Here is a 26,967-nt window from a genome sequence, read left to right on the forward strand (position 1 = left end):
CATATTTTTAAGAGAGGAAATGTATTGATCAAATATTCACGGTGATACATCACAATGGTTGAGGTTGGAAGCATTTCTCTGGTTCTTATTCTCTGGGTGCTTTTAAGCCAAGAATTCTCCTTCCAATCACCTTTGACTCTTTCTAGGTCAGGCCTTCCACTGTTTCCTTGCCCACTCCCCAGCAGGATTGGGGAACCATAATTATAATCCAAGAGATTAATGAAAATACCTCCTAAGCATCTGTCTGGCATATTATTGCTTCTTTTTAGGGAACTGCCTAATATTCCCAATAGCCATGATTGTCTGGAGCTCTGCTCACAATGGTCAAAGACTAGGAAAGATCCACTTATATCTTATTCCTAAATTTGAAATATGAAGAATTGGGGAGTCCTGCTCTTCACTGAGTTCCCAGTGCTGTGAAGTGTCTATTTCCTTACTTCTGGTTCTGTTCCATTTGGACATGGCGATAAATAAACATTTTGTAATTTCAAAAATCCATATTCCCACTAAATTTATAGACAAATACATTTAAATATGAGATATATGAGACTCAAAAATAATTTCCTATGTTGGTGCTGGGTGGAATTGAGTACTGGAATTGAGAGTGATTTCACTTTTATAAGAATCATTTCATAGATGTTTTTAAGTGAAAAAAATCAACATTACCTAATTTTACTGTTAAAATATTATAGTCATTGATTTTGAACTGGTAATTATCTTGTAGTTTTTTATTTGTCTCAGACATTTCAAAAGAAAAATAACATTTTTGAGAAAAATACTTGAAAAATAAATTCTTGTCTTTTCATATATTTACTAGGACATAACATTTTGATGAGAAATTAATTGTTTCTATACTTTGAATATAAATGCTTTCTCTGTATTTTTATGGGTGAAGTATAATTATACATAATGGTGGGATTTGTTGACATATATTTGTCTGTGCACCTGAAATGCCAATAAAATTTGGCCAGTACCATTCCCCAATTCCTCCCCTTTCCTCCCACTCCTTCCTCCCTCATCTCTTTCCTATACTCTAAAGTTCTCTCTGCAAATTTTGTGTGATCTCCCCCTGCCATGTCTTTCTTCTCTTTTTCCTCTCTAGTTTCCACATATGAGATAAAACATAACCCTTCATTTTGGCTTATTTCTCTTAACATAATGCTCCCAAGGCCCACCCATTTTATTGCAAATAACATAATTTGATTTTTATTTATGATGGAATAAAACTTCCATGTGCATTTACACCACATTTTCTTTATCAATTCATTTATTGATGGACACCTAGTCTGGTCCATAGTTTGGCTGTTTTGAATTGTGCTGATCTAAACATGGGTATGCATATATCACTATAGTATACTGACTTTAATTCTTTAGGATAAATACCAAGGATGGTGTAGCTGGGTCATGTGGTAGTTCCATTCCTAGATTTTTGGAACCTCCACACTTATTTATATAGTGGTTGAACTAATTTACAATCCTGCCAACAGTGTAAAAGTGTTCCTTTTTCTACACATTCTCTTCAGCATTTATTATTGTTTGTAAGCTTAATAGCTATATTCTAACTGGAGTGAGATTAAATCTCAGTGTAGTTTTAATTTGCGTTTCTCTAATTGCTAATGATGTTGAACATTTTTTTTTTGTATATTAGTTGACCATTTGTATTTCTTCTATTAAGAATAGAAGTATCTGTTTAGTTCATTTGCCCAATTAACAAATGGGCAAAATTAACAAAATTTAACAAATGGGCAAATGAACTAAACAGATACTTCTTAATTCTTAATTATTATTATAATACCTATTAATATTAATTGACTATTATTTGGTGTTAGGATTTTTGAGTTTTTATATATTCTGGATATTAATCCTCTGTCAGAAGAGTAGCTAGCAAAGATTTTCTCCCATTATTTGTGTGTGTTGTATTCTGTTCTGTTGGTCTATGTGTCTATTTTTATGCCTGTACCATACAGTTTTTTTTTTTTTTACTATATCTCTGTGTATAATTTGAAATATGGTATTTTGGTGCCACTAGCATTACTTTTTAAATTTTTTTTTATTTTTTTTTTATCTTAGAATTGCTTTGGCTTTTCTGACTCTTTTATTTTGAAATAAATTTCAGGACCCTTTTTTTTTCTAGTTTTGTGAAGAATGTCATTGGTATTTTGACGGGGATTGCACTGAATTTTTATATTGCTTTTGGTAGTATGGCCTTTTAACAATTTAATTTTGCCTATCCATGAACATGAGAGGTCTTCTCATCTTCTTGTTTCTTCTTCAGTTTCTTCCTTCAGTGTTCTATAATTCTATAGAGGTCTTTCACCTCCTGGGTTAGATTAATTCCTAGGTATTTTCTTTTTCAGACTATTGTTAATGGGATTATTTTCCTGATTTCTTTCTCAGTAGATTTATTATTGGTATATAAGGAAAGCTATTGCTTTTTGAATGTTGTGTTGAAACCTGATACTTTGATGAATTTGTACATTAGTTCTAGCAGTCTTCTGGTGGAACTTTTTGAATGTTCCAAGAATAGGCTCATATCATCTGCAAACAGTTATAATTTGTCTTCTTCTTTTCCTGTTTTTATCCCTTTTATTTTCTATTCTTGCCTAATTATTCTGGCTATAATTTCTAGTACTATATTGAATAGGGGTGGTAAGAACAGACATCCTTGTCTTTTTCTATATTTCAAGGAAATACTCTCAGTTTTTCCCTATTCACTATGATGTTCGCTTTGAATTTGTCATATACAGCCTTTGTAATATTGAAATAATTTCTTTGTATCACTAGTTTCTTCATTGTTTTTATGACAAATGAGTGCTGAATTTTGTCGAAGGCTCTCTCCGTTTCTATTGAGAAGATTATATGATTTTTTCCTTAATTCTGTTTAACTGGTGAATTATACTTATTGATTTGCATTGTTAAACTATCCTTGCAACTATGGAATAAATCAACTTGGTTGTGATGTGCAAGCTTCTTAACATGTTGTTGAATATGCTTTGCTAGATTTTATTAAAATTTTTTTGCATCTAAGTTCATCAGGGATATTTGTCTGTAGTTTTCTTTTCTTGATGTGTCCTATCTGGTTTGAGTGAGTGTGATACAGGTTTCATGGAGTGAATTTGAAAGTGTTCCATCACTATCTATTTCATGGAATAATTTGATGAACATTGGAATTAGTTCTTCTTTGAAGTTCTAGTAGAATTCATCTGATCCTGAGCTTTTCTTTGTTATAAGGCTGTGTATTACTGTTTCTATCTCACTGCTGGTTTTTGGCCTGTTTGGGTTGTCCAGGTCCTCTTGATTCAATTCTCATATGTGTGGAGAAATGTATAAATTTCCTCTAGTTCAAGTGTTCAAAGTATAAGTTTTCAAAATAGTCCCTAATGATCCTGGACTTCTGTGTTGTCTGTGGTAATTTCTCCTTTTTCATCTCTAATTTTATTATCTTGGGTCTTCTCTCTTTTTATTTTGGTTAGTTTGGCTACTGGTTAATTAATATTGTTTTTTTTTCAAAGAACCAACTCTTTATTTCTCTGATTCTTCCTATTTTTTTAAATCTCTATTTCAGTGATTTTATCCCTGATCTTAATTAATTCCCTCCTTCTATTGTTTTTTGGAATTGGTTTGTTCTTGTTCTCCAAGGGCCTTTAAACACATTATTAGGTTGTTTATCTGGAATGATTCCTGATTTCTTATGTAGGCACTCATAGCTATAACTTTCCTCCTAGCATCACCTTTATAATGTCCCAGAGGTTCTGGTGTAGTATTTCACTATTCTCATTTTATTCTAAAAAATTTTAAACTTCTCCACGTTTTCTTTTACCACTAATAATCCTTAAAAAGTAAATTCTTTAATCTCCACATGTTTATATAGTTTCTGTAGGGTTTTAAATGTTGATTTCTAATTTAATTCCATTATCTTGATTAGATGCAAGGAATTGTATCTTTTTTTTTTATATTTGCTAAGAGATGCTTTGTAGCCTAAAATACAGTCTATTTTGGAAAAAATTCCATAAACCACTGAGAAGAAAGTGAATTTAGCTGTTATTGAATTAAGTATTCTATAGATGTCTCTTAAGTCCATTTGATATATTATATTTCATATGTCTGAAGAGTTTTTACTGAGTTTATATCTGAATGATCTGATGGTGAGACAGATGTGTTAAAAACACCCAGTATTATTATACTGGAGTCTATCTGAGTCTTTAAGTTGAGTAATTTTTTTAATGCAATTAGGTGCACCAACATTTGGGGCATAAACATTTACTTTTATTCTTTTTGTTAGATTGTTCCCCTTTCCAGTATGAAGTAACTATCTTTGTATCTTCTGATTAATTTTGGGTTGAAGTCTGCTTTGTCAGATATGAAAGTAGCTACTCCTGCTTATTTTGGAACTCCATTTGCATATATAACTCTATTTCCATCCTTTCACTTTGAGCTTCTGTGTTTTTGCATGTAAGGTGAGTCTCTTGCAAACAGCATATAGTTGGGTCTTTTTTTTTTTTTTTTAAATCCATCCTGCCGGCTCATTTTTTCTTTTCCTTTCTTTTTCTTTCTTTCTTTCTTTTTTTTTTTTTGTGTGTGTGTGGTGCTGGGGATTGAACCCAGGGCCTTGTGCATGTGGGGCAAGCACTCTACCAACTGAGCTATATCCCAAGCCTATGTATTTTAATTGGAGAATTGAGACTATTTATATCCAATATTGTTATAGAGAGATGTTTATTAATTTCTGCCATTTTGATTAATTTGTAATGTTTAATTTGGTCCTTTGTCTCATTTGGTTAGCTACTCTTCAAATGACATTTGCCCACTTTTGAGCCCTGAATTTGTTTTGATTTCTTCTGTGTGTAGTATTTCTTTAAGTATTTTCTGTAGTGCCAACTTAATAGTCATGAATTCTTTTGGTTTCTGCTTATCTTGGAAGGTCTTTCTACTTCTTCAATTCTGAGTAATAATTTTTCTAGACATAGCAATCTTGGATGACAGTTATTCTTTCAGGTTTGGAATACATTATTCAAAGTCCTCTTGAATTTTAGAGTTTGTGCTAAAAAATCAGAAGTAATCATGATTGGCATGACTCTATATGTGATCTAACATTTTTTTTCCTCTTAAGACTATTGAAAGTTTGTCCTGTTCTTTATGTTAGGTCATTTTATTTTATTTTTACTAGGGACTGAAACCAGGGGTGCTTTACCATTGAGTTACATTCCCAGCCCCTTTCTTTTAAAATAAAATTTTAACTTTAGATAGGCTCTTGCTAAGATACATATGGCCTTGTTAAGTTGCTGAGGCTGGCTTTAAACTAGTGACCCTCCTGCCTCAGACTCCTGAGTCACTGGAACTACAAGTACATGCCACCTGTCAAGCTATTTATTAGGCGTTTTAAGTGTAATGTGTTAGGAGAGGTTCTTTTTGATCTTCACTATTTGGGGTTCTGAATCCTCCCTGTATTTGGCTGCATATCTTACTTAAAGGTTTGGAACATCTTCTTTTATTATTTCCTTGAAGCAGTCATCCATTCCCCTAGTCTGCTTCTCATAACCCTCTTTGACTCCAGTGATTCTTAAATTTGGTCTCTTAATGTTGTCACAAAGGTCTTGCATATTCTGATCAGGGCACCTTTTTATTTCTTCTTTTCTTTAGTACTGTCTGAATGTCCAAGACTGGGCTCTTTATCTTCCAGCTCTGAGATTCTGTCTTCAGAATGATCTACTCTGAGTCTTTAACCTGAACATTTAATTTGATTTATTGGGTTTTTCATTTTCCTGTTTGGTTCTTTTTCAATAACTCTCTTTATTGAACTTATCATTCATATACTGTCCTGATTTCCTCAGTTCATACAGTTTTTCTGCATCTTTTTAAACTCATTGATCAGTTTTATAATCACTCTTTTGAATTCATTATCTGGTATTTAATTCATTTCAATATTTTTGGTATCCCTTGATGGTGAATTATGAACTTGAATTGCTATCTACTTTTTCATATTTCTTATATTTTGGGGTTGGGTTTTATGCATCTATTTGGATAATTTTTTTCCCACTCTCGTGTGTGGGTCTTCTCTTGTGAAATTGTTCTGGGATATCAGATTATTGTAAATTTGTTAATATATTTTCAAATGGGTTTTGTATTATAATTTCCCTGCTAGTCCTTTGGTGATGATCAGTATAATTTGATATAGTATATATATATTGTGTCAGAGGTTGAGGATTTTACTTTCCCTATAGGTCTCAAGAATGGGATTCTTCTTGTAGATTTGACAGTTGTATTGTATACAGCAGGATATGTGGGGTACACCCTCTGTGATTACTCTTCTTCACTTAACAACTCTTTATATTATAAAGGGGCATGGAAGTGATCTAGATTGAGACCCCTCAAAAGTCCATAGTCTTTGTGTCAATTCTCTCTGCTTTTGCTGTAGGAGTGGAGGTCCATGTGTGTACCTGAGGGCACACTCTAACTGTTCTTACTTGGAACAGCCATTCAGGGTGGACATATTTCTGCAAATGTGCTTCTGGAAGCCAGTCATAGGGTCTGTACTTGAGTGGCAGTTTCTCCCAATGATATTAATTCATTGAGCTTCTGAAAGTCTCCAATCCTGGAATTCCATGGTGCCCCAAATTGCTATATAAATCAATAAACTTACTCTCTTTAGAGACTCTGACCTGCCAGAATGACTGTGATAGGCAATAAATGCATCTCTGCGCCTTTATTTCAGGTGTTGTGTGGTAGCCTCATCACCTGTGACCAGGGGAGGGCTGTCCCTGCCTCCACTTATTTCAACGTCTGCTGCTTGCTTCCCCAGGAAACACGAGCTCCAGATCATGTGGCTGCTCAGGACAAACTCTAGGACTGAAACAAGAAGGCACTCAATGTTTGCTGATGTGAGGCTGATGTGTTATGGATGTAACCATGAGCAATGGAGACCCAGCCCTCCTCCTCAGAAGGCCTATGTCTGACCTAAGTGGACAGATGACCTTCAGAGTGTGGCCATGCTATCTGAGTGCTCAGCAGGGACCCTGAAAAAAACCACATGGATCCTGGTGGGAGGCTCTCCACAGGAAATGGTGTTAAGGTTGGAACCTGAAAGTTATGCAGAATGCTGCCAGGCAAAGGGGACCTGGGATCCCAAGAGAATGGTCTGGATGGAGGGTGACATAGGATGATTTTATGACATCCCAGTGAATGTCACCTCTTAAGTCATGCCTTTGTGTGGGCCCCTCCTTCACAGAACAAGAGCTGGTCTGTATGGCCAACAGAATGGCAGAAATCATGCTGAATCAGCTCTGGGAGGAGAGGGTGAGAAGAGTGGCACCCACAGGCTATGTGAGAGTGCTCGCTCTTCTTCCTTTCCTCCTCTCTCTGCGATTCTCTGTCTCCCTCTCTGTGTCTTGTGGACACAGATGTCCACCTCTGTCTCAGTCTCTTTCTCTCTCTTCTTCACTTTTTCATCACTCATTCTGTTGCAATGTCTGTCTCACTGCCTCTCTCTCTCTCTCTGCCTCCCTCCCTGTTCCTCCTCACCTCTTCTCCTCCTCACCATTTGCTCTGGGGAGAGCTCTCTGCTCTGCTCAGCATCTTATGGAGAAGCTGGAGTGGATCCCCCTGCTTCTCCTCTTTCACTCTCTAGGGCTTGATTCTTGCCTCTTTCTCCCAGGGCCATAAGTTTATGACTTGATCTACAGCGGATTGCAGTTCCCAAGGGATACCCTAAGGCACTGGCTGTGCAAGCTGGAACTGGAGGGAACACCGTGGGATAGAAGTCTGGACTTAGGAGTCCTTAGCCTATGGACCATGCTGGTGTGTACAGAAGGATGAGGCAGAACAAGACACACATTTCCCTGAGCAGTGCCCTCTGCCCTGCATGGCCTGAACTTGGGCATAGGAGTCTGGTGAGGGTTTTGACTGAATTCCTTCCTCAGGAGGGCTGTCAGGCTGGAAGCTTGGTGTCAAATAAGCAGGAAAATCTCCATAAAAATAAAATGCTAATGATCTGCCACAAAGTACTAAGGGGAAGGTGAGGGAATAGCAGTGTATTCTAGGATGACTGCAGGGGAGGGAAAATAACATCTCCAGAAGAATTTCCTTTCTTCTCCCACTGATGAGCCTGTTGCCAGATGAGAAGGGAGCAGGTGGGGTGAAGCTCACATCAAAGTGCCACAGAGAAGGCTCAGGAGGGACATGAATAGAGAAAGGACAAGTGGAACAAGAGGCCAACAAATCTATAAAAAGAAAAGAGGGGTGCCTGGTGAGGGAGCCCAGAGGGAGTGTTCTGTTGGATTCTGCTGACACTGGGTGTGTGGGGGTCTGAGAGCCAGGAGAGACGGGGTCTGCAAAGTGCACTAGTGTCCCTGATTCAATGACAGTCTGTCCTGTACCAAAGGCATCAAGGGCCCTACAACTTGCACAGAAAACCAAACAAAACCAAAGCCAAGAAAAAACAAGAAGAAAGAATAAAGGTAGGAAAGGGAGGGAGGGAGGAGGAGGGAAGCACAGAACAACACCCTCCCTCAGACCCTTCTACCTTCTCTACTGCTCTTCAACCTCTCAGAACAGTGACCTCCTCACCCAGAGGGAGCCACACGTTTGAATCCAATTGCCGATTGTTGGAAATGATCACACAAGAATCTGGGAATGGAAGGCTGGGAGGAGAGCACTCAGGGTGTGATGGACAAATACACAGAATGATGGGGCTCATCGAGGAATTTCCTATGTTGGGTCCCTGTTATCTGTAGAATTACAGAAATGGAAGAGTTTATTCTGCTCAGGATCTTCCTGTGCATAGAAAAACTGAACTCCTGTTTAGCCAACCATCTGTCTTTCTGGTATAAAGGAATTTATCTTTGAAACTGCAGACCAGCTTCACAGGAGGGGACAGGAGGCTGTGTACTTGAGAGCGAGACTGCCTACAGACTCGGAGGAAGAGCAACACCTCGGCCACAGTGTCCAGGGACCTGAGCTTTCCATGGATAGTTTGCATTTCCCCATAGTGAACGGGATAGGAGAAATCAAAGTCAAGATTGAAGCATGGAGACAAATGAAGGTGTCTGGGGAGGCTGTTCATGATGTCACAGGGTCTAGTGACCTGCTTCCTCTCTCATATTTCAATTCCATTTAAAAAGTAAGTTTTATTTTATCACTTTCCTGTAGAAACTTATAATCATGTGCACAACGTGCTTCCTATTTATTTGATTTTTAGGCATAGTATAAGGCCCCTGCAATAATGAATGACAACATGAAGATTTTGTTGGGGTGATAATTTTAATTGTTGCTACTCATTTCACTAACTACTGTGACAAGACTCATTTTTAAGGGGAGGTGAACATAGTGCAAATTGAATGTTAGACACCAGGAAGGAATGGAAGAAGTGGACATTTAGATAGTGGCTGAGTTTTCCAACTCTAGGGGTTGAAATGTCATATCCAGGAAGGATGGGGACAGAAGCCAAGAGAACGGAGGCAGGGTGGAGTGGAGCCAGTCTCCTTGCTGTCTGCAGGTGGACTGGGGTGGAACTTGGCCACATCCAGAGGAATAAGTGGGATTCCAGAATGATAGCCCCTGAGGTGATGCTTTGTGAAACAACAGACATCATTCACATAGTGGATACCTAGTGGTCGCCATTACCAGCCCTGACCCAGGGGGGCTCATTGACCCTCACAGCCTTATAAGGTAGGTATTATTCATCTGCCTATCTTACAGATGAGAAAATGGAGGCAGGGAAAGGTTAGTCCCTGGTGTCTCAGGTCGCATATATGGTAGGTGGTAGAGGCAGATTTTGTTGGGTACTCAAGTCATCCATAGTTTTAACTACATGTGGTCCTTAGACTTAAAAGCTCAGATGTTTTCTTGCCTTAAGTGGTAGACTCTTCTATTTCAATTTCCTCATCTGCAAAATGAGGATGGTAGAGCTTGAATTCATGTGGTAGTGAAAGGATAGAAATGAGCTACTTCGCTCCTTTATGGGGATTGTCAGGAAGCCTGACACATGGCAAGTGCTAGACAGATCACAGATGTGTACCCATGGGGGCTGATGTAAGACAGCTTCTGGCAGGCTCTGCTTGTCGGGACGTCACGGTGACAACAGGTAGGCTCACGAAGGTACCTGGCATGACGGGCCAGCCATTTGCCTAAGTACATCCAGCTACGTTCACCCAGCTCAAGGAATGTTGGAGTACCTTGATGGAGCTTTGGGTACTTGAGTAGAGTCTGTTCCATGTTTCAAAGCTGGTTATTGACCCTCTCTGTGCCTCAGTTTTCTCATGTATGAATGGGAGAAAGGAATTCATGCTTCCCAGAGTTCTTGGAAAGAGAAAAAGAGATAATATGTGTAAAACAGACATAAAAGAAACTCAACTGTTCATTAGCTTTGTCTTCCTTATTGAGTTATTGTTTAGGCTGATGTCCAGAGGTGGAATGGATCTCACTGAGGCAGGGAGTGTCCATAGTCCTGGGCTTCACAGGGCCAAGTCTGACTTGAATGACCACAATCTGGCTGAATTATATGTGGAGGGAGATGTCCTCGGAAGGGCTCTCTGTGGCCCTTTTAGTGGTCATGATGTGTGGGCTATGACAACTATCAATGCTCATTTAGAGGAATGGGTATTAAAAAAAAAACTCCAAATGTCCTTTTCCTGAACCCACCACATCCTGCAGTTGAGCAGTGGCACCGCACACTTGGTTTGCTCTCAACACCTGTTCTGGACACCCGGAGCCTTCTGTTAACTCTCTACTGCTCAATGGAAATCCTGATAATGGAGTCATGAGAAAACACTCACAAGCCTTCTTTCCCATCTGGTGACCCCAGAGCTAAACACCATAGGAATTAGAATCCCTAATTTGCGTGAAGAAGAATGACTAGAGGACCCATCCTCTTGGGCTCCAGTGGCCTCAGGCGACTCTCAATGGAAGACAACCCGGGGCCCACTCCTCCTGAAATGGGGGTTGTGCAAACTCACATCCACAGGTCCTCATTCCATGAGCACCTTCTGATTCAAAGTCCATCAATTAAAACAAATCCCTTCATTTTAGACAGAAGTGCCATAATACAGGCACCATCCAGGGGGCTTGTATTCTGACATTACAAGAAGCTGTGAAATTACACAGCAATAAATAATAAAGTCCTAGGCTTAGAATCTCTAATCATCATTCCCAAATTGATTTTAAAAATAATGAGGGGTATTGTTTATAGAATGATTAGGGAAAACTTAAAATTCATTAAATGTCTCTCTAAGTCTTTTATTTTCTTCAATGGAATTTTCAAGTACTTGGATATGTTCTCTGTTATCAAAACATGTAGATGGAAGGAATATATTTAAGCTAAATACATTGCTTTGTCCTGCATCCTCGTGGGCACTTCACAGCATCCATGGCTCATGTCCTCGTGTAGTTATGAACCTTAGTGTGGGTAGCTGACAAAAGCCAGTTGTCCTACCGTTTTCATCTACTGAAATTCAGAATCAACATCACTAACATTTATTTTGTGCATGGAGGTTCAACTCTAGTATTTTGAGTCCCCGGATGATCTGAGAAATTTAGTGGACAGAAGATGTATCAATTGTTAATTTCTTGAATGACAACCCTGTCTCTAAACACTTTGCCTCTTTCTGTCTTTAAAGAGCATCCAGCTGATATTTCTTCCATTAAACAAGAAGAGTATATGCAGGATTATTAACCTTAGTTACTTACATATAACTTTATGGACAATAATAAGGCAAAACTACCAGTGATATGGTACCCCTTGTGTCCCAGAGGATTGGATTATATTTTCCTTTTTTGGTACTGGGAATTGAACCTAGGGGGTGTTTAACCCCTGAGCCACATCCCCAGCACTTTTTTTTTTATTGTGAGACAGGGACTCTCTGAGTTGCTTAGGGCCTCCCTAAATTGTTGAGGCTGGCTTTGAATTCCAAATCCTCTTGCCTCAACCTCCTGAGCTGCTGGGATTAGAGGCATGCACCACCACGCCCAGCAGCAGACTGTTTTTAAATCAGTGGGTTGGAGTCACCGTAACAATAGTACCCCATGGCCCATGGAGTCCATGGCTGGAGGTCCATATTCCCCCTGTCTGTTTCCACCTGTTGGATTGATTATTGAAAAGTAGTTTGGCCTCAAATCTGTGCCTTCTGTATTTGTTAGTGAAAATTGGCAAGTTAACCGAGTATTAGGTACACCCATGAAATGCAAGATCAAAAAGAAATGCTGAGATGTGCTGTTTCTATGAAGTTAATTAAATGCTTTGGAAAGAATAAAAGAATGAGTAACAAAAACACGTGGTTGAACCAGATGAAAGTGAGGCAGCTGCAGATGACTGAGAGACTGAAACACATTGGATAGATTATTAAGTGTCTTTAGAGATCATTTAAGCTCTTGACCTGTTTGTTTTTTCTTTAACTTGTTCTAATTAGTTATACATGACAGCAGAATGCATTTCGATTCACTGTACACAAATGGAGCACAACTTTTCATTTATCTGGTTGCATGCAATGTAGAATCACACCATTCATGCAAGCATACATGGTGTACCAGCAGGGATTTTGGCAGGCAGGGTGTGGATTCAGGAAGGAGGAGGACCTGTATGGGCTGAGCTCACAGGAAAGGCCTGGTCTTTCATGAAAGGATTGGAACAACTCACATGTTTTAAAACTTAGACAAGTAGAGAAAAAATTTTTTTTAAAAAAACACAGTTTGGGGTTTATAGCATGATCAAGCAGTAATTAACATATCTCAGGTACCTTCCCACCCCCTCTCTGGTCTCCCTGACTATCCACACCCCCACCTCCGCCCCTGAGTGGCACTTTTATTACCATGAATGAACCCACATCCCTGACACATCCTGATCACCCAGAGCCCAGAGTTTGCATTGGAGTTCAGCGTTTACTTGTTACTTGTGGGGGAACCTAATCTACCTTGAACATTCTGGACATGAAGATTGAAATTTTTCTTAGCCAATTTTAAAACTTAACCAACCTCTTACTAATACCACTTCTATTAAGTAAAAGCTTTGCAAGGTAAAAAATGAAGCAATTTCCCTTAAAAAGGAATAGTAAAGTGCTGAGGCTCAGGATGAAATTGCTTTTCACATGAATTTCTGGATGGGAGAAACCGAGAGCATTGGAGGCCACAGTTGGAATGACCATTCTCTGCCCTCTGAGTTGCCGTGTGCAGCTCGGCCAAGCAGACCCGGCAGATGGAGGTGGTTATGACAACCATGATGGGGTAGCCCGTAGGGTTGGCTCTTGCCAGCTTTAAGTGGGTTGTAAGGAACTCCTGCACAATTACTGACATATCTACATGGAACCTTCCACCTGTCAGACTCCAGGGGAATCGAGCTCACCCAGAGCTGATCCCTTTCTGCAAAGGTTTCCATGCACACTGTGCTGTGCTCCTCTGGAGCTCAGGAAGGGAACAAGAATCAGAACAGTTCCTCACTTGTCACCTGCTGGTCCCCTTGGGAAGAATATAGCCACAGGCAGCCTCTAGTTGTGTTTTGTGTTTCTTAGTTTAACCTAATGCAACTATGGGATCATTTTCTTTAGGTTGGCGAACTATTTAAGTATATAAACACTCCCCCCTCCCCATTCTGTTTTCAGACCTTATTTAAAGACTGAAGTCTGTTCATTACTCCATCAGATAAATTTTACTGCAGGATTTTGGGGGTGAAAAAACTGTGAATCAGATTAACGAACAGGACTGAACAAGTAGCTAGCTCACGAAGGCTGACTGTTAATAAATAGTAAATATATTGGTGGAGGGGAAATACTTCTTTAAATAAGAAGTAAATAAGATAATAAGAAGTAGATTAACAGCATAGTACAGTGATGCAGTCACATCACTGTTTATAGCAGCTCAATTCACAATAGATAAGCTCTGGAACTAACCTAGGTGCACTTCAACAGATGAATGGATGAAGAAAACGTGGTACATATACACAATGGAATATTACTCAGCCATAAATAAGAATGAAATTATGGCATTTGCCAGTAAATGGAAAGAACTGGAGAATATTATACTGAGAGAAATAAGCCAACCCCTAAAAACCAAAGGCCAAATGTTCTCTCTGATAATATGGATGCTGACTCACAACAAGGGAGGGGCAGGAGAGGAAGAACAGAAGTTCATTGGATTAGACAAAGGGGAATGAAGGGAAGGGAGAGGGATGGGAAAGGGAAAGACCATAGAATGAGTGGGACACAACATTCCTATGTTCATATATGAATACATGACCAGTGAAACTCCACAGGATGTACGACCACAAGAATGGGAAGTTATATGGCATGTATGTATGATGTGTTGATTATACTCTACTGTCATGCATATTAAAAAGAACAAATAAAATTGGTTGTTTTATGAAATAAAAAGTAGATAAAGTTTTCCCAAGTTACTGTTTTTGTACAGGTGTATTTTTAGTCCTCCTAGGAACGCCCTGCATATGGCTCACTGGCTGTGTGTAACTAGACTGCCATTCTACCTCTCTGGGCTGAAGTTCCCTCCCTGTGTAAGGGGAACCTGACAGTACAGGTAGTGTTGCTTGTTGCAAAGATTAAATCAGGGAAAATATGTGATGAAGTTAAAACAGACCCTGGCTCACAGTAAGAATCTAGCACAAGCACTGGTTTCTCAGCTTTCCCTGAAGGTAGAAGATAAGCCCTGATATTTGGCCAGTGTCTTGCTCTACACCAGACTTTTCACAAAGTAAAGGACATGGGGGAACACCTTCCTGCATTTTCAACACCATGTATACGATATAGTTATTTTGAGTAGCTTTGTGTGACATTTCTGCTACAAACGGTTAAAGGACTCCAGCAACTTAGGCCAAATTGCAGCTCAAAGAGTTTTCCACTGAGAAGGAAGCAGGATCAAGAACATCTGGACACTTGGACGCGTCCAGCCGTCACCCAGCTCCTGGGCCTGTGTGTGCTCCCCTCTCAGCCTGCTGGCCTTGCTCAGGCCTCCTTTGGATATGACTTGTCTCCTAACAGTGAATTTGACCGTGCAGCATGTGTATTTTCTCTTTGTTGTCATGTGCAATGTTTATCACAAAGCTACTGATTGTGGTGACTTTGTTTAATAATATGGATGTTTCTGAAACATAAATCAGCTTCATATTGACACACAGAAACGCCTGAAGTGGTTTAGTATTTACTGTGTTTTATTGCTTTCAAGTTGCACTCTTAATTATTCTGTAGACAGTAACAACAAGGCTTTACCACTCATGGATCAAAATGAGAAGTGAAAATTCCAGCTAAGAATGTGTATAGCAAGCAAGCACATAAAACCTAAACTCCTACAAAAACAAGAAATAAAAAACCCCCCTTCAAATACCCCAAAACAAAACAACCAATTTACCAAATAAAAAACAGAGTCAAGGGGGAAAGGAAGGACAGCAGAATAAAATAGACATTTTTATTGCTGTATGTGTATACGTGACTGCATGACCAATGTGATTCTGCAACCTGTACACTGAGAAAAATGAGAAATTATACCCCATCTGATTCAAATGTATGATATGTCAAGATCATTGTACGGTCATGTGTAACTAATTAAAAAAAAACAGAGTCAAGTCTTTATGTTGAAATTTTTCAGAAAAGCATATCAGTATATATACTGGCCAGTCTTTACATTGACATTTTTTGAAAATATATCCATGTACTCAAAATGTAAGCTGACTTGCTTAGATTTGTGAACAGTTTCTTCACCTACTTCTCAACGAATACTGGAATTTAAATCACTCTGAAATAAAAACAGTCCACAATTTGTAAGAATGTAATCTAAGCTGAAAAATTGTCCACTTTTGTGATTTTTTTTTGTTATCATTAAAATTAAAGTTGGTTGGATTCTAGAGCTGCCATAGAACTGAATTTATGAAGATTTTTTTTCCCATAGAATAAATCTGTGTTCAGCATTTCAGACACTAGAGGGAAGCACTCAACAGAGTGGAGATTTCTCTCTCTGTGTGTGTGTGTGTGTGTGTGTGTGTGTGTGTGAGAGAGAGAGAGAGAGAGAGAGAGAGAGAGAGAGAGAGAGAGAGAGAGAGAGAGAGACCAAATGCCTTGCTGTCATAATGTCCTGTTTGGGTTGTTTTTTCCCCCATATTTCTCCCTCTTTTTCTTTCCCTTTCTTTCTTCATCTTCCTCTCACACACTTCTTCTTTATTGTTATAATGGTAATCTTCTTAAATGTCCAGAAGAAAATAAGTATTTTATGTTTTTAGAGAACAAAGAGACCATGACCTCTTTTCTCATAACAATGGGCCCCATTGATGATTTGGGCACAGCTCCTGGTCTGGGCTCTTGAACAGCATGTTAGGCTGGTTGCAGGTAAGTCTTCACAGAAGTCCGTTTCCTTTCTGTTCTTCTTCTTCTTTGTTTTTCCAGTGAAATGTTTCCCTTTGAAGTTGTGGGATAGCACAAGCAGGCCTGAAACCCAGCCCTTGGAAGCCACCCTACAAAATTCCTGATGGAAGTGTAAGTCCCAGGTCTTCTCGCAAGACTTCTGGATGACAGTGGCTGCGCAGGGGCCTATGGTCATGAAGAGGTGTGTGTGTTCCTATGTCCCTTCGTGGTCGATGGTCACTTGGCTACCTTGTCGCTGGGGGTAGAGACGCGGAATCAACACACAGACTCTGGGAGCTGGTGAGAGAACTGGCTGGAGACCTGCCTCAGGTCATTGTCCAGTAGCTCAGTTATTTTTGGAATGCATACAGCTGTTACAGGGTTCAGGTAGTGCATGCCTGCCAATCACACATAAGCATCTTAACATCTATAAGTCAATCATTTTATGCCTAATGTAACCGCACTATGAGGAAGAACTAAATATTGCTGTCGTGGTGGAAGGCAGTCTGGAAGGGTATTTGTCCCTAAGAGGGGGGGGGGCTTATGAGTTGGGGGTTTCATGCCAGGAAGCACCTGACTCTCAGACTCCTGACCTGGTAGTCTGGTAGCTTGGCAACACTAACCACAAGTACTGAGGATGTGGTTTCACTGACGGCTCTAGCAGAGCATTCCACCCTGCAGATGTTCCTGTCAGGCCTGTACAAGCGTAGGTTTTTCTAGCACTCTGAGCAGCTCGTAGCTACTAGCTGTGAACCAGAAGTTATTCCAACAAAGAGGTGCTCCATGTGCACACACTGGGAGGCCAGGGCTTGATGTGGCCTCCACTGCTTCCTGGCAGTGCAACCCTAAGCAAAATATTTAGTTTTCCAAATCTCATTTTTAAACTTTCAAATAGAATTAATAATACAACTTATTTCATAGTGCTTAGGGGTTATATGATCATGCTCTCTGATATATAGGGAATGTTCAAAGTTATTATTATTAATTTTGGTTATTTCTGGATCTTTCTTATTAAAAGCAGGTTGGTGGGCTACGGTTGTGGCTTAGTGGTAGAGCGCTCGTCTAGCACATGTGAGGTTCGATCCTCAGCACTACATAAAAATAAATAAATAAAGGTATAAAAAAAAACAGGTTGGAGTTATTGCACTAGTAAGGCTCCAATTCTTTCTCTCTAATTATGTAATTCCTAAATGATGAAAACTATGATATTTGTTTAGCATACAGGAAGATCACCTAATCAAGATATTTAAGAGATAGGCCTTTTAAGATAAACTTTTATTCAACTTAAAATAATGTTTCCTCTCCTTTAATTGGCAATAAGACAGTGTTGTAGCATGGAATGTATTTTATAATCAAATTCTAATTTAGAGTATTAGATTTTTGAAAACTCATAAGACAAGATATTCTAATTCTGGGCTGTCTGGTGAGACAGCATCTGACCACATGGGGCCACCAAGCAGTCGAAATGTGCTGTGTCCACATTGAGTCCAGCTGTAAGTGGCAAAAAAATCACTAGATTTTAAGACTTAATATGACAAAAAGAATATATGTATCTTATTAATATTTTTGTGTCAATTGCAAATCGCCATATTTTAGGTATAGCAGGTTGAAATATATAATTGAAATTCTTTTCACTTAACTGTTTAAGTGTTTGAAAACTTTGAAATCACACATGTGGCTTGCATTGTATTTCTTTTGGATTGTGATCTTCCAATTTTATAGGACTGGAAAATTCAAAGTATCATTTCTTCTATCCTATTTTTAAAAATAAAGCACACATATGGAGAAAAATTGGTGGAGGTATTTAAAAGACGCTTGTGAGCAATTCAAGCATTCTTTCTCAAGTGCTTTTCCGGTCAGTTTGGTGACCTCTGAATAATCTGTCTTTACTGGAATGTGACAAGTAAAGCCCTTTTCCTCTTCTTCTTTGCTTTCTTGGAAAGCCCAAGACTAGATGTGAAGTATCAGTAAATCTATCAACCTTGGACAAAGGTGGGGGCCAGATTCTATTTTCAAGATTTCCCGGGTCTGATTTCCTGGTGCTGCTCAGGTCAGTGTGTGGTTGTGAGCTCAGGTTAAGGACACCCAGTGGCTATTTATGGCCCACTTGTTTCAAGGTGAGTTCCTTGAGAGCCATCTCCCTGAAAACTTCTGGAGTTTACCACTTAAATAAATAAATTGCTTGGCTGACGAATACCTTGCATAGTTTTTTTCTTCCATTAAAATATTAGAAACTTTATGTGGTTCATAAAAAAAAAATCCATTATCGTCAAAAAGTTTTCCCCTTCATTCTCAGGGTGAGGGCTTCAGTGGTGACAGATGATAGATCCTATTGTTTCTCGTACACACATTATATTTTAATTAGATTTATTGCCACATCTTCTTCAGTCTATTCAAGATCACTTGCCACTATAAACCCAGAAGCCCGGCTGCCTTCCTTGGCTACTTACCCACCGAAATTTGCCTGTGATTCTGATCTTAAAATTCTTTTCCTCATTTCCTTCCTGTCAGGCTAGGTTTTGTTGGATTGTAGGAAGCACTTTATAATACACAGAGTAGGAAAGGCATAATTTATAATACATGGTCGTTACTTGCCTTTAATTTATAAATCATTTTACTTGGAAGGATTTTGCTTCTATGCACCTGGTGAATCTTCAATTCTGTTAAACACGTTCCCTGCCTTCTCTTATACTTTCTTTAGATTTACATAATGCCAATGTTTTCATAATAAATAATAAAATTGTTTTTGTCATGTGTTTTAGTCAGCTTTTTCACTGCTGTGACTGAAGGATCTGACCAGAACAACTATAGAGGAGGAAAAGTTTATTTGAGGGTTCACGGTTTCAGAGGTCTTAGTCCACAGAAGGCTGGCTCCATTTCTCCGGGCTTGAGATGAAGCTGAACATCAATCATGACATGACAGGGAAGCAGCTCACAACATAATGATCAGGAAGCAGAGAGAGACTCTACTCTTCAGATACAAATAGATACACCAAAGCCACACCCTATTTCCCACCTCCTCCAGCCACACTCTACTACTTCAGTTACCACTCAGTCTCTATCAGGGGGTTAAATCACTGATTGGATTAAGACTCTCACAACCCAATCATTTCTCTTCTGAACCTTCTGTAGTGTCTCACACATGAACTTTTGGGGGACACCTCACATCCTAACCTTAACATCACGTGTGTCTGTACACCCAACAAATCCATTCTTAGCCTGGGTCTGTATTATATTGCCTGTTATTCTGGTTATTCTATTGTTTATTAGTTCCAAATTGTCCATGAAAATGACCAAAATAACTCAGTGATGGTGCCACCTTAAGGTTATGTGACACAGTTTTGATCTGAAAAGTACAATAACTTTTGTTTTAAACCAGATGGAGAGCCTAGACCTGCTAACAGTCCCAGAATTAAAGGGAATGGCCCTGAGGTGCTGGTCCTAGGTGACCTGAGCTTGGAACCCAGACCCCTGGCTCTCTCCTGACCTCCTTGACTTTGGCCATTTTGCGCAGAGTTCCTGAGACTCAGTTTCCTCACATGTAAAATGGGAGTAATAGAAGTACTTATGGATGAGAGGGTCACCAGCATTTCACACAGTGGCACTGGGAAGCTCTACCTCATTACTGGTACTGCCTCACATTACATTGTCTTACTTTTATTATTTGCATTGTTTACAAATAGTAAAGACCTTACACCTAGTCATTCTTCCATGACATCTCATCAGGAACATTTCAGCTTTGTTAGGAAATGGATTGGTAGAAGTGCCCAGGTAGAGGCACATACCTGGAATATTTCTCTTTCTGGTTCCTACAAGGGTATGACTTTGACAAATTTTAAAATGACATCCAAATTTTTTTATGGCCAGCAATGAAATGCTAACGTGTGTATTTGTCAAATTGAGAATTGCAAGGTAGAGACTTGGCTACCACAGCGTGGTCTACTTCCATGCAGACGGTTCCTCCAGCCACTGAAGGATTTGCTTGTGAGTGACTGTCCTGGGTAGGTGGGGGACTAGGGGAGGGTTGCCATGGGGGCTCAGTGTGGTTCTCAGACACTTTGGGAGGAGCAGGGTGCCTGAGTTCTGGGGCTGCTCGGGCTCTTGCTCGGTGGGTAACTTGGACTTCCTCAGCCTCAGGCTTCTCATCTTCTATTACCCTCTGTCGAGACTCCAGAGATTCTACATCCACTTCCTTCTCAAGCCAAGAGAAGCAAAACCTTCCAGCTTAAAGCAAGTCACAATCACACTGCAAAATAAAAAGGCCCAGTTTGATTTTGAATGAAATGTAAGGACATTCATTAATAATTTGCTATAGCTTTAAAAATAGACTTGATGTTTTAGACCAGAAGGAGGCAGGTATAGACAACTCCCGTGCTCCCTGCCCCCACACATGCCATCTCCCCCACTACCAACACCCACATCTGAGCAGTGTGTCCCCACTATCACGCAGAGCTCTCGGCTGGCATTAGAGCTCACTCTTGGTGCTCTGTGTTCTGTGAGTTTGGGCAAATGCACAGTGATATATACCCATTATTGCAGTATCTGTGTATTTTTATAACCTAAAAGTCCTCTGTTTGCTCACTCACCCTTCCATTATTTGTTACAGAATTTTTTTTTCATCCTAAATCTTATTACTTTGACACTTTTCTTACTGAAACCTTAAGGTGTTTCTGTGGCAGTAACTTTGTTCTCATGATCATTGTCAGCCAATGAGTTCAAGTTCTGCGACTAAATTTTAGAACATTGCATTTGAACACAGCCATTCTTTGAAGAAGTCAGCAGGGCACGGCTCAGCAGATACATTCTGATAAAACCTTTCCTGTTGAGGCGTAAGGTTTCTGTGAGAGGGTTGGTGGAATTTCAGAAGCAATTTTGAAGGGTCTGGAACTGTAAGTGGTACGGTTTGATCTTATATTAAATTCTACTTTTCAGAAATAGAAAGAAATATCATCCAGCCACATGTGGCACTTAGAGTTGTCATTATGAAATCAGCTCTGGGAACTCCTGGCCCTGCCCAGGAGATGGGGGACCTCAACTCCTTGAGTCCTGCCTGAATGTTATACCCAGTGCCTCTTGCAGACTAGTAGCTTTAATCTTTGTGGCTTTGGATTCCAAGGGGAAAAATACATAAACAACTAACATTTTTATTGTACAGGTGACTGTTTGGAGCAGGCTTTGATTACCTCCTCCCTATAGTACACAGTAGCCCCCTTCAGAGGATCTTAGAACCCCTCCCCCCCACCAGCTTTCTTTCTGTCTTCAAATAAATTAAAAGTACTGATTTATTTTCAAGGCCTTTATAAAAAGCTTCCTGAAAAGCAAATACTATTTGTAGTGGTGACAGGCAATTAGCGAGGCATTTAGATTTATTATAAAGCACGAGTGAAAATGGTGTTTTATTTTTCTTTTACAGGAGTTTTAAAAATTCACTTCAGATAATGGGATGAGATTGTGTCTTTCCCAAGGACTGGACCTCAGCAGAGGGGTGAGATTACAAGTTGTTGCAGTGTCTAATCACGAGTGACTCACACGCAGGTTCTTCTCTAATAAAAATCACTTTTTAAATTTTCCCCTTAGACTTCATTTACTCCCCTCTTAATTTCCTCCAGTGTAGAACATCCGTTTCTAATAACAGTCTGTGTTGAATGCCGGTCCAGTAATGGGGCCCCTGCAGTGTTTCTGCATCTTAGGGAACAAGGCTCTGGGAGGAAGTAGATCCACCATGCACATAGAGATGGGCAGCTCAGGCCGGCCCAGGTGCTGGCTAGAGGCTGGGGTGGCTAGATTCCCGGGGTGCTGTGTGTCCACCCTCTTTCATAGGTAACTTACTTCTCTGTTCCCAGTTGGCTTCTTTTCTGCTGGTGAAGTAAATTTCTTCTGATTCTCTTCCAATTATTCTTCCCCTTCCCTATTTATATCTTTCTCTAAAACATGACTTATGATGATAACTAATACTCAGAGCATTTAGGGTTAAAGCAATCTCATTCTGCTCCGTGGAAATTTCCTGTATTTGTTGCCCCAAATTGACTTACAATCAATATTAAAATAAAACTCAAATTTTCTTCCCCAATCATCACCTCCTGAGTTAGAAAATACTCTTGCATTTTTTCAAAACTAGTTTTTCTAAGAATCTACTTGATACACACACATTTACAAGTATATATGTATACATAGACATGCACACACACATATGAAAATAAACAAGTATATTTGAGTCCTAAAAATGCAAATGCCCTTCTATTTTCTATATAACACCATTAATAAAAAGTATTGATAGTACTAGTAATATAGTATATTACATAGCATAGAATCCATAGTCCTCCCTTTATATCCACAGAGGCTTGGTTCCAGGACTCCCCTTGGGTAAAATTTATGGATGCTTGATCCCTTACATAAAGTGGTGAAGTAATTGCATCTGCTCTGTGCTTAGCCTCCCCTGTACTTTAAATCAGCTCTAGATTTTTCTAATAATACATAATACAATGAAAATAGCTGTTAAACAACATTGTTTATGTACTAGTGAGAAGAAAAGTCTGTACATGTTCAGTATAGACACAGTCTTTTATTGTTTTGAATATATTTGATCCGCAGTTGATTGAGTCCTCAGAGGCAGACTTGGGGGATAAGAATTGGCTAGATAGCTATTCACAATAGCCATCTTGACTAATTATGTTGTTGTTGTTGTTGTTGTTGTTCTTCTTCTTTTTTAAAATATCTTTTTGGTTGTTGATGAACCTTTATTTATTTATATGTGGTGCTGAGAATTGAACCCAGTGCCTCACACATGCTAGCTAGACGGGTGTATTTACCACTGAGCTACAGCCTCAGCCCCTTGGCTAACTATATATTTATAACTGTGCTATAATAAAGCACATATCATTCTAATTATGGTATTCCAATAACTGCAGTGTATTGCAGTGTATCATATGTATCAAGTATGTTGTTAATAATCACGATAATTAATTGACTGGGACCGTTCTACACCCAGTACAGTGTGGAACCACCACATGTGCCATTTATAGGAGCTCCCTGAGGATGGCAGGAAAACCCTTTCCAGGTGAGGAGTTTGAGTGCTGACACACCCCTGGACTAAGAGCCAGAGTGAACAAGGGAGGCAATTCCTGTGGCCTGAAGGGTGCCTGCCGCCTCCCACACTGACACCCTTACTCCACATGTGGGGTGCTTTTCTTCTTTCTGTGTTATACTTCAGATCTGAAGGCCCATATGTTGAAGGTATGGTTCCCTGATGGGAGGTGGTGAGACCTCTAAGAGGTCAGGTCTATGCTAGACAGGTGTCAGGAAGTCAGGTCATTGGGCGGGGGGTGTGCCCTTGAAAGGACGTTGAGACCCCAGCCCTTTCCTGTCTCTCTTTGCTTCTTGAAGTGAGAGGCTTGCTCCACTGCATACTCTCTTGCCATGATGTTCTGCCTCCTCACAGGCCCCCAAACAGTGAGGCCAACTGACCCTGGTCTGAAAACTCTTCAACTATAAGCCAAACAACTTATCTCAGGGGTGTTATTGCAGTGATTCAAAGCTGACGAACACACTGGGGCAATCTAGCTCTTATTCCGTCTTATTCTGATAATTCCAATTCCTCCCATGATGACTTTTTCCAGAACTCCTATTTCCTTTGGCAGGTGGGACACGAAGTGGTTTGTGAATACCACTTCCAATGTGCTATGTTGAAGTGATCAGACATTCCCAAACATCAGGGAAAAATCTGTTTATATTATGTGGCCGGCCCTGCCTTCCTCAAGAACAACTAAAAATGCCACAAGTCCCAGTGTTTTGGCATCTAATCAATAGATTCCTAAGTTATCTCTCATAGTAAGAAACAATACATAAACTTTTAGACATATATGTTCTGGTATAGTTTTAAATTTGTTCGACTTAGTTATACATGGCAGTGGAATGCATTTTGACACATCGTACCTAAATGGAGTATAATTTCTCATTCTTCTGGTTGCACATGATGTAGAATCTTAAAGTAGCAATTGTGCAGAATTTGGCCCAAGTATTTTGGTGGTTGAGAAAGAAAATTAAAAATCTAATTGTAAAACATGGTACTGATAGATGAAATGCACTGCAGATATTCATGTTTTTAGGATTTAAAAGGAATTTTACAGAGTATTTAATGGCATTGGGACATATGGAGTGTGTAAGAAATTAACCAGGAGGATACTCAATTTGTAAGTCGCACACTCTCAAATATGTTAGAATATGAAAACTTTCTTTAAAAAAGAATTAAAAAAATACCAATATGATAATAGCCATTTAAAAGCTATTATCTCTTGGTCTTGAGATCCTAAAATGATTATTATCTTCTCTTTTATACTTTGGTGCATTTTAAAAATTTTCTACAATAAGCATGTGTTTCTTTTATAATTAAAAAATATTTTTTTTTTAAACTAAAAACGGCCACAAAGATTATTAAGTAAATTTTACCACATACATCTTATCTGTAGGGATGTTCTGGAAGGTGCTGTGGCCTCAATTAAAGTCCTTTCATGTTGATATTTGTACTCACTGCCTTGCAAAACTTCTTTAAGAAACCTTGTAGCATTACTGGCTGCAGCCTTATCAAAAATCTCTGCTGTCTATTTCAATTCTGGTTTAGAACCATTGTTAAGAAAGACACTTGCAGGGAATTTGTTCTTAAGGTGCTTTTTTTCGCCCCCCCCCCCACGAACATTAATTTTCCACTTGCCTCAAATTTTCCTTTGACTTCAGGAAATTTGATTTTTATTGTCCTCTGAGGAAGTCTGAGGGCATAGGGCCTTAATACCCTAGCATTTCCCCTGTAGAATCTTATTTAAATTTAGATTATGACCACATGAAAAATTTGTTGGGAAAGTCATCAATAGGGCCATATGTTAGAGTTTCAAAAATCCCCCTAATTTCCATTTAACTCACATCATAAAAATCACCCTCCCATTCAATCAGACTATTATAAGGTGTTTTAGATGAGTGATGGATGAATGCCTGTAAGAGGCGAGCTAATCAGAAGGCCTTGATCTTCCCGAGAGCTATTAATCTTTGTCTTTCACGTGCTTCTTTTTCTCTTCCACACACACGCTCTCACACATGCTCTGCCTAAAGCAAAACCATAAAGAAGAAAGCTCTTAAGAGTCCATAAAAGTGTGAATAAGACTTTAAATTTTATTTTTATTTACTAGACATGGATGGAGCAGGTGCCGAGGCTCGGTGGTGATTCACAGCTGCATGCCATTTCTGCCTCCTGCCCTGCCCAGGGCTCTGACAAGCTGACAGTTCTGTATGGACTAACCCTCCCCACGAAAGAACTGGAGCTTGCTGGGAGAGCACGGGAGCTCTCAGTCATGTCCGACGATCATCAACCAACATGCATTTCAATGGCTTTCATTTCTAATGGGTACTGTCATTATATTTAACAACTCTTTATATGACCCACCCAGGTCAGTTAAAGGATGCTTCATTGCTAGTTAGATAATTATGAGATGCAATTCATTTAACATGCCCAATGAGTCATGTGCAATTTTAATATCACATGCAGGTTTGAGTGACCTGTGTATGGCATTGTGGTGTTTTTAAAAGGATAGCTCATTGCACTGCGGGCATGCATTTAGAATCTGGTTTCAACCAGCCCACTACTTCCCACCTCGATGCTGCATAACTGAGTCTACTGGGTAGATAGGGCTCCTCTCAAAGACAGCTGATTCATACCAGAATGAGCATCTCTCTGGTTTCCATTACCCCTGCTAAACGACAGTGGTCATGATACAGCCTGATTTTTTTTAACAGGTTTAAAGAAAGCAAGTGAAGTGTGCTTCTGTTTACTGCCAAAGGCTGTGTATTATGTATAAATATTCTCTGATAATTCAACAACATTTGCAGTTGGGCACTAAGTGTATTTTACCTGTTATGCTAATCATTCTGATGAAAAATGATCAAAGGTTTGAAAATCTATCTCTCTGGAAGAATACATTAACAAAATATTTTAAATTTTCCAATATTGTTTTCTGATTTTCACTATTAAACATCCTTCTTTGACTTTGTGAAATTACGTATCTACTAGGTGTCAGTTTATACTTAACCTGAAGAAAGGATTCTATTTTAAATAGGAATTTTTTAGAAGCTGTCTTTCAGGATCTACTTTTCAATGGTTTGATATTAATTTTCTGTTAACAAGTGAGCTTCCAGAAGAGCAAAGATGGTTCTGTCCCCACACCTATGGACATGTTGAGTTACAGTTGAGTCCTGCCAGGGAGACCTTGTTGTTAGCAGAGCAATCCACATTCTGAATTGAACATGGATTTTCAAGGGAAGTAAGAAACTCAACTGTGAATCTTCCTTGGAATTTCATGGTGTATATATCGGTATCTACTACCACCTCTGCAAACAAAGATGGCGCAGGCTGAGATGTGGCTATAGAGAGCAGGATAGCCCTCATCCAGGTAGAGTAGGACAAAAGGGCTCTCTTTCAGTCTTACACTCACTTATAGTATTTCTCATGTGGATGCTTAGATGGGCTTGGACTACAGTTTTCATTTTTCTTTCAAATTCAGATAGAACCTAGACACTCGCCTTAGAAATTACAATGGGAAATTTGGCTGTCTGTGGAATACAGGGATATGTTTATGTGTGTATATCCCCCAAACTATGC

Source organism: Marmota monax, unplaced genomic scaffold (assembly GCF_021218885.2).
Source record: "Marmota monax isolate L192 unplaced genomic scaffold, Marmota_monax_Labrador192_F-V1.1 WCK01_AAM20220418_F8-fsc00071, whole genome shotgun sequence".
In the NCBI taxonomy this organism is placed as follows: Eukaryota; Metazoa; Chordata; class Mammalia; order Rodentia; family Sciuridae; genus Marmota; species Marmota monax.